Consider the following 7,160-nt stretch of genomic DNA (forward strand, 5'->3'; position numbering starts at 1 on the left):
CATTTTTTTGTTCTGCTGGACAATGATCACATTTACATAGGGAATAGTATGTAATAAGATGAGGAAACTTAAGTCCAAGAAAAGGTCAATAATATAATATTATGGAACCTGTTCTATAGAATAAATTAGGTCAACTTATTAAATTATAAATTAAATGGAAGACACAACCCACTAAGAAATTAACATGTAGGAAAGTGTTATAAATCCTAGAATATCAGAAATAAGTTTTCTCAAAAATCAAAAATTTTATATTATGAATTTGGGAGTTCTGCATCCTTATAAACATACCCTGTGTCCCAAGCCTCTCCCTCACTAGTATTTACAGAACAAGTTGTGTGTACCTTTCACATAAGAGCCTCTCAAGTATTTGAAAATGGTGACTGGATGCTCCAGTTAGTTCACTCTTTTGCAGGCCAATGCCTCATTCGTTTAACTATTCCTCATGCAGATCTCCTTACCCTCCTGGTTTCTCCCCACTGAATTCCTGAGATGTCTATGTCTTTTTCTAAACTCATGCTCTGCAGAAGTAAAAATGATACTTTAAATGAAGTTCAACCAAAACTAAGGAAAAAAAACTATAGCCCGCTTCATTTTTGTATTACATCTTTATTGATGCTAATTTTCTATTGTGTTTTTTCAAATCCAAGTCCTATTCTTAACTGATTGCTGATGTTCTCTATTAATAACCTCAAGACCTTCTCACAGGTGCTACAGCTAAGCCAATGGCCCAGCCCTATGCTTACACATTGATTTTGTTTGTTTTTACATGATGTTAGTTCCCTTCAACTCATTGTCAGAGTGGCTTAGATATGGCGAAAGAAAAGCCCATAGAACCAAACCCTACGCAAAATTCACTGAAGAAAATATAATACAGTTTTCAAGCACTTAAACTTTAATGTTCATCCTTCAAGAAGCTTTCAGAAAGTTTATATGATTATTTAAATATCAAAGGGATATTTACAAAATGACTCTTTTGTCTTCACAGAAAATGTCTAAAATCATCACGGGATATCACTAAAAAGGTTTCAAAACAAAGCCATGATCTCTAGAAATGTGTCCTTGATGGGTTGGTCTTCATTTGATGCGCGATGAGTAACTGGTGTTTTTATCATGCCAAAAATTCAGGATCCATGGGTACCTTTTTCTACTTTTCATCAGGAGGCAAAATTCATACTGCATTTTACATGTAGAAAGGAGTTTGGCCAGATGAATAGAATGGAAGTTTTTCTAAGCAGGACCAAGCTTTCATGATCTCAAATGGTTTGAATGACTAGGCAGAACCAGCCTGTGAAATCGTGAGGGAACAGCGTTGCTTAACCAACAATCCAAGTAGACAGAGAGGCCAAAAGTAAAGTATGGTAAGAAAAAGGGGAAGAGCAATTTCAGGTGAGAAAAATAATAGCTGCAAAATGATAAAGTTACAGAGTGAAGAGATTTAGGAAGAGATGGTAGTAGAAAGAATAGATGATGATTTACAAAAGGGGTGGGGTAAATCATAGAAAATTGCTAGAGAAGAATAGAATAATAAAGGTTATAGTACCTAAGAATGTCTGTTTCCTAGGTGAAGACTATGTACTATTGACTTAATATGAAATTAAGAAATATTTTACTTTCAGAAATTGAGGCTAAGTGAGCCAAGGTAAAGGTCATCCATCAAGAACAAAGCAGGATTTCTCAACCGTGGCAGGACATTAGGATCATCTGTAGAACTTTAAAAGATTGTTTAATTTTTTTCATTTGGTTTCCTTTATAGTTGATTTTGTTTAACTTTGCCAGTGAAATTAAAAAAAAAAAAAAAAAAAAAAGCTTTTTTTTTTTTTTAGTTAAAAGCTTAACTCAGAGTCATTACTAGACCTGTGGAAAATCACTGCTAGTTTTAGCAAATTTTTCTGGAGGGTTTGAACTTCAAGACGTCTTTTTTTTTGGCAACCTCCTTATAATTTTCATTTTGAAATTTTTATGTCATTGCACAGCAAAATGTTGCTTCAGTATTTCTATCCTGAATCAACACTAATTACCAATTCAAATGCTCTCCCTCATTGAGAAAGACATACTAATTTCAAGATCTACATGGCTAAACAGTGTTTCAAGTTCAAGTTTCCCACCACTATCAACAGACTGTAGAAAATAGAAAAATACTGAAAGAAAATTAATGGTTTCCAGGAAAAGCATGACATTCAGAAAAAAAATAAGATGCTTTGCATGCAAATATTCTTGCTAAAAAATATAATTTTTCAGAAAAATTATACCTTTGCCACCACATATCTGATGATGTAGAATTCATAGTAAGCATTAAAAAGACACTAAAATGTAAATATCAAGGATTTCCATTTGCAATCCTAAGGTACAGGTAAAATTGTTTCTAGAATACTCCCATTCTTAAAAGAAAGGACCCAAACAGCCAGATATTTTCTTATATCAAACATTTTTAAATTTTTTCTTTTTATACTTGTGAAACATACCCTTCATGCATAAAACTGAAGAAATTCCTGATTAGTTGATTCTGAATGTTAACCTATAGATTAAAATAAATACATTTCAGCATTGTAGTACAGTGAGAAGGGGAACAGGTATAGAGTTTGAATATAAAAATAGAACACAAAATTCAGCCTAATGAATAAATGTGAAACAGGTCATTGTTTTCTGAATCACTAAATTTTGTCATCATTCACAAGCTAAACAGGCCATCCTTTACTTGATACTATGTAGATTGTGTATCCCCAGTGACTTTTAAATAAAGAGCAAGTTAGATTCATTTGGTTGAGCATCTTCTTGTCCTCACTGAGCATGAACTCCCTCTGCTCATGGGCACCTCATTATCATACAGCTCAACTTTTGTTCCTGTTTCTCTTTTTGCCCTGATTATTTTCCTACTTCACTAAACCTAACTATCTTTCTTTCAAGTATCACGTCTTCCATGCAGCTCTTCCAAACTGCCAAACTCTCTTTTCCTCTCTCTTGATCTTAGTAGAATCACAAAGCCACACCCAATGGGAAAGGAAAGTGGAAAAGCAGCTCTACTGGTGGGTTAAATATGTTTGTTGTTTTATGTTCATCCTGGCAATCACACCTGATGACAACACAAACATTGTCTGGTGCCTGATAGCTAGTCTCTTGCAGAGAAAATAAAGAGAACTATTGCCTATGTGCTGACTATCTACAGATACTTCCCACATGTCACAAGTAATGCACACAAGACCTGTCGGCTAGGGGCCATCCCTTAGAGGATGTCTTTATGTTGTATCTTACTAAGTCCCCCATTACAAATCAGAAGGAGCATCAAGATGTCTCAATCTCCTGCAGAAAAGAAAGGGTCAACATACCCTAAAATCATTGTCATTGGCAAACTTTCTCAAAATTCAATTAGTCACCATAAGATCATACCACATCACAAACCGGTTATGTGAGAATGCATATTATGGCATAGGCATGTCCAGACAGCATGATACTTAGAATCAGACTTTCCCAGGCACCCTACAGAGATTTGTTTTTCTATGTCAAGAATGAATAAAACACATCTGCTTTAAAATTCTTCCAGACTAAAATACTATTAGTGTAGCATCTATCAAATCTGAGAAAAATAACAGATACCAGATAGTTGATAGACATATTAACCATTTATGCTCTAGGAATCTATTTATTCATGTTCCTGACTCTTACATTCTAGAAAGCAGTATACTCAGTCCTTATAGTCTCTAACATTAAATTTACATTTTATTGTTTGGTCCTCAACTTCTCAAAACACACTCCCAAGAAATCACTTTTGAAGTTGACTACCACAATTGCTATAAATTAGTAAGCTGGTTTACTCACTGCTCCAACAACAACTGTGAGGTAAGTTTGGAGCTGAATAAAAGAAACTATCACAACACTCATTTTTGCAGACCTTTTATCTTCAATCCTGATTTTCTCTTTACATTTAGCTCAGTTGTTTAAAGTTACTTGTAATTATAAGTTTCCTTATTGCCTATGATAGTCATTATATACGTAAATTTAATAAATGCTCAGCACTACTATGTTTATGTAACTGAAGTAATTATTTGTTTATTCTCTGCAACTCCATAAAAGGAAACATTCTAACATGCAAATCTTACTATATCACTCTCTGGCTAAAAATCGTTCCGTGTCTGCAACTAGATCCAGAATTAAGTACAAGTTTCTAAGTGTACTTGGCCACTGCATTTATAAAAGTACGCAGAGCTCCTGTCTTTCTTTCCTGCTCTCTCAAGAAAGTTCTACTTCTAGACCTATTCTGGATCTTTTAGGATGTAGTTATTAGGAGGTTAGACAAATAAATGACCAGAGAATGAGAAAGACTTGGAGACATTAAGTAAACTTAATAAAGAGATAGATAAGTGAAAAGGAAAGAGAGGGAGAAGGGAAAAGATGAGAGCTGGATGTCAAGAAAATACTGAAGGATTAAGAGTTTACAGAGGTAGTTTTTGGGTGTTAGAAAATAGGAGGAATAGAAAACAGAAATTGGATAGAGGAAAGTGATGATTTTTATATTTTTTGAAAAGTACAGTTAAGATTAGAGTTGCTTGATGATTTTTTGATTACTCAGACTCGGCTTTTTTAGAGGCCCCCCTCCATAAAGAAACTGGGCTACATGGGACCGTGGGATCTATTAGGATTAGAGAAGTAAAATGCCCTGATCTTTTTCTCATTTGGCCACCGGGAATGCACTAATCTTTTTTTCAGTGTTAGCCCACCACACTCACTCTGGCTCCAATACTTGCCAACAGTTTGTAGAGGCCACCATGTTTATTCTCATATGCAAGTCACTGCACTTGTCAAATATTGCTCTGTCTACCTAGAGCACTCACAGTCACTTCCTCTTTTAACACTAAAGTCTACAGTTTCTTCCACAATCAGCTTAGTTATTCTACAGGAAGACTTTACTCCTACCTCTCTTACATTCTCAGTTAAGATCTAATAGATACAAATACAGGGAACAGAGAAAGCACATGTCAGCTTTATCAGTCTGTTTACTTCAGACCCTTTCATTACCCTGAGCTTCATGAGAGCAAGATGGTAAAGAGCAATAAAACAAACAAACAACAACAACAACAACAAACCAACCAACAGAAAATGATTTATAAAGAAGCTAGTTTCTGGTTTATAGTAAAATCACTGGGATTTGTATTACCAACAAGTCTTTGAAAATGGTAGGGTGTCTATAAAATCGTCAAGAAACCAATCTTCTTAAAAGTAAACTCCCAAAACAAAAATGCAAGGAAAACAAAGCTTTGATTACACAAATATCTGAAATTTCGTTACCTGAAATTGATTATAAACAGACCTCCAGAAATGATGGTGGTATGGTAGCAGATATCCAAAATCCTTGCTAGAAACTTCCTAAGATTTCCTAAGCCAAATCTCAGAGGAAAAATAAGAATAGAGAAAATTATGCAAAGTTCACATTGGTTGAAGTCCAGTGGTAAATAATGTATCTATTCTAGTTAAGCAGAAACTTATTTTACAGTCATTAGGAAGCTGAATAAACAAACGCCAAACTGAGTTTTCAGATATGACTGAAAATCACACTAAGCTATGAATAAAATTGCCGCTCTATAATCAAAAAACCTACCTGCAAAACTTGACAGCCACCACCCCATGATCAGGACACAACCACTAAATTGGGTATTCAGGATAGCATTTGCCAGCAGAACCAGAAGAATGGCCTGAACTTCACTTCTTTCTTCCAAACCTTATGTAAGTGCATTGGTATAGTGAACGTGAATCACATTTAGTCCCCTATCTTAGAGATTCAAGGAATTAATGTTCTGTTTTCCAGCTCTTCTACACAGAAAGACACACAAGAAAGACACAAAAGAAAGAAAGGAAGGAAGGAAGGAAGGAAGGAAGGAAGGAAGGAAGGAAGGAAGGAAGGAAGGAAGGAAGGAAGGAAGGAAGGAAAAGAAAAGAGAAAAGAAAGAAAAGAAAAGAAAGAAAAAAGAAAGAAAAAAAAAAGAAAGAAAGAAAGAAAGAAAGAAAGAAAGAAAGAAAGAAAGAAAGAAAGAAAGAAAGACAGACAGACATCAGTCCACCAGATAATTCACACCATGTGGATGCCTCCTCGACAAGGCATAGTAAAAGCCTGAGGAGATTTTCACTTAGGAATAATGCAAATGAGATTAGTTTGGAGGAACTAATCAGGAACATACCCATGATACTCCTTCCCCCAAAGTAGTAAAGGAATATGGGAAAGAACAACAACAAAACACACACATACCTCTTAAGTAGAGGGAACAGGGGTAGAGATGAGGTTTGTACCACTCAACGTGGTATTCTATCACCAGAATATACAAGGGCTATGCTACGTTATTAAGAATCCTGGCCACACCAAATGGAAAATCTACAATAAAATGTTTTCTGATCTGGCTTATAATTTATGTGGCAAACTGGTCCCTGCTGGAAGTACACTCTCCTAGAATATAAAAGCATTCTACATTCCTACTAATATTGTAGGACTGGCCCTGGTGACATTATATACCCGGACTATAATAAATATGAGTGCTAATACATATTAGCGTAGCACATAACACTAAAATTGGAATGATACAGAGATTAGAATGGCTCTTCTGCAAGGATGACACACAAATTTGTGAAATGTCCTCTGAAGAGGGTAGGAGAGACAGTCTTGAGTCCCTGAGGCCATACATGTCCCATTTCCTGTCACCAGTTGTTTGGTATGGAGAGATAATCCTTGTACTTTGAGGAGGCAGAGTGCAGCCACAGGGTGACTTTATATTTAACTTAATGCTGCACTATCACAGTGGAGAGTAAAGTGGTGCTGGGCTTAGCCAGTGCCTGCACATGGAGATAGCATGTGGACCAGACCCAGTCAGAGGGGAATTGTCTATGCTAACAGTCAAAACTTGAGTTACTTGGCAAGTCTCACCACTGTGGGCCAAAGTGTTCCAGGATTTTAGGTAAACTGGCAAGGCAGTCTAAGGCCCAAGGACTGCAATTCCTAGGCAACTCCTGGTGCTAGGTTGGGCTCAGAGCTATTGTATTAGCGTGGCACATGACTTGGGGAGACACCAGCCAGGACAGCTAAGGAGTGCTTGCACCACCCTTCCCTCAGCCCCAAACAGTGCAGCTTGTGGGAATGAAAGTAACACCTTCCTTCTGCTTAATGTAAGAGTAAAGAGTAA

At 36.1% G+C, this 7,160-nt stretch overlaps 1 non-coding gene across 1 annotated transcript; it reads left to right on the plus strand.

Moving 5' to 3' along the window:
* Positions 1–6,516: 6,516 nt before the first annotated feature.
* LOC112625581 lies at positions 6,517–6,627 on the plus strand. Its single transcript, XR_003119666.1, has one exon. It is a non-coding gene; the product is annotated as a U6 spliceosomal RNA (small nuclear RNA).
* The last annotated feature ends 533 nt before the right edge of the window (positions 6,628–7,160 follow it).

The sequence above is a fragment of the Theropithecus gelada genome, chromosome 5 (assembly GCF_003255815.1).
Source record: "Theropithecus gelada isolate Dixy chromosome 5, Tgel_1.0, whole genome shotgun sequence".
NCBI lineage: Eukaryota > Metazoa > Chordata > Mammalia > Primates > Cercopithecidae > Theropithecus > Theropithecus gelada.